Raw genomic sequence first — 1,119 nt, 5'->3', positions numbered from 1 at the left:
GGAAAGAAGAAAGCTACAAGGCCCTGAGGGTGAAGCTGAGGGGCAGAGTGCAGTATCAACTGAAGAAGGAACTGTAAGTACATGGAGAAAGGAAGTTTTCGGTGTGGCCGAGGATGAACTAAACGAAGGATAGAAGGCCAAGGTGAAGTTGCACTGAGTAGAGACTCGGACCCCTGACATATCTCTTTCTACAGGACCTCCGTGATCAGTGTGTCAGAGTGTGCTCTTTCACCACATTTCAGGGAAAGCACAGCGTGGGGAAGACAGGGGTGACCTGATCTTTGGAAACTTTACCCTAAGGAGACTTGCAGATAGGGAGGAGCACACAAACTATGGATTGAAAGGCTCTGAGCATACGGAGAAGACGGCATGCATTTCCCTACGGCAAAGGGAAAAAAATATTCTCCTAGAAGGGATGTGGACCTTCTTGAGATGTGAGTGTTGAGTCCTACTCTGATTCTGGGTGCGTGTTTTGGGATTCGGCCCACACCCCAGGTGCCCGCTGCATGCAGAATAGCTGCGTCATGATTTTCTTCATAGGGATAGAGGTATGATCTGAGACGGGTCATTTGAAGGAATGCTCTACGGCGTACCTTTGGGTGAAGGTCCTGGCAGAGCAACTGGCTGGTCATGCTCATCAAGGGACACCTCTTGTTCCCGGACAGGATCGCAGAAGTTGAGTGTGGATGCGGACCCTGGGGAGTCCCGTGCATCGGGCACGTCCACGTGGATCATTGGAGTGGCTCGTGGACTGCCTTCACCTAGGAGGAGGAAAATTGAAATATACATTCGGCCCGATGGGGAGCGGTGTGACCCATCCTAACTCCCTGTGCCTCGTGTGCAGAGGCTGCTGACAGCATGGTTCTCCTGGAGCTTCAGGAAGGCCAAAGGCCATGCCCCAGATGGAGCCTCTGGAGAAGGACCTGGGGACGACCCGCTGAGAACAGGTGGGAAAAAGCAGGGATTCCGCCAAGACAGACAAAAGGCTACCTTCAATACTTGGATGCCTGGATGGAAATCAAAGATCTCTCAGAGCACTGGACAAGGACGGCTGTGCCTGACTTCCACCTGGACGCTATCTGGGGCCTTCTGATATCTACCCTCGCGTCAGTGGACATA

The sequence above is a fragment of the Castor canadensis genome, chromosome 9 (genome assembly GCF_047511655.1).
Source record: "Castor canadensis chromosome 9, mCasCan1.hap1v2, whole genome shotgun sequence".
Lineage (NCBI taxonomy): Eukaryota > Metazoa > Chordata > Mammalia > Rodentia > Castoridae > Castor > Castor canadensis.
This window is presented reverse-complemented; position numbering follows the sequence as displayed.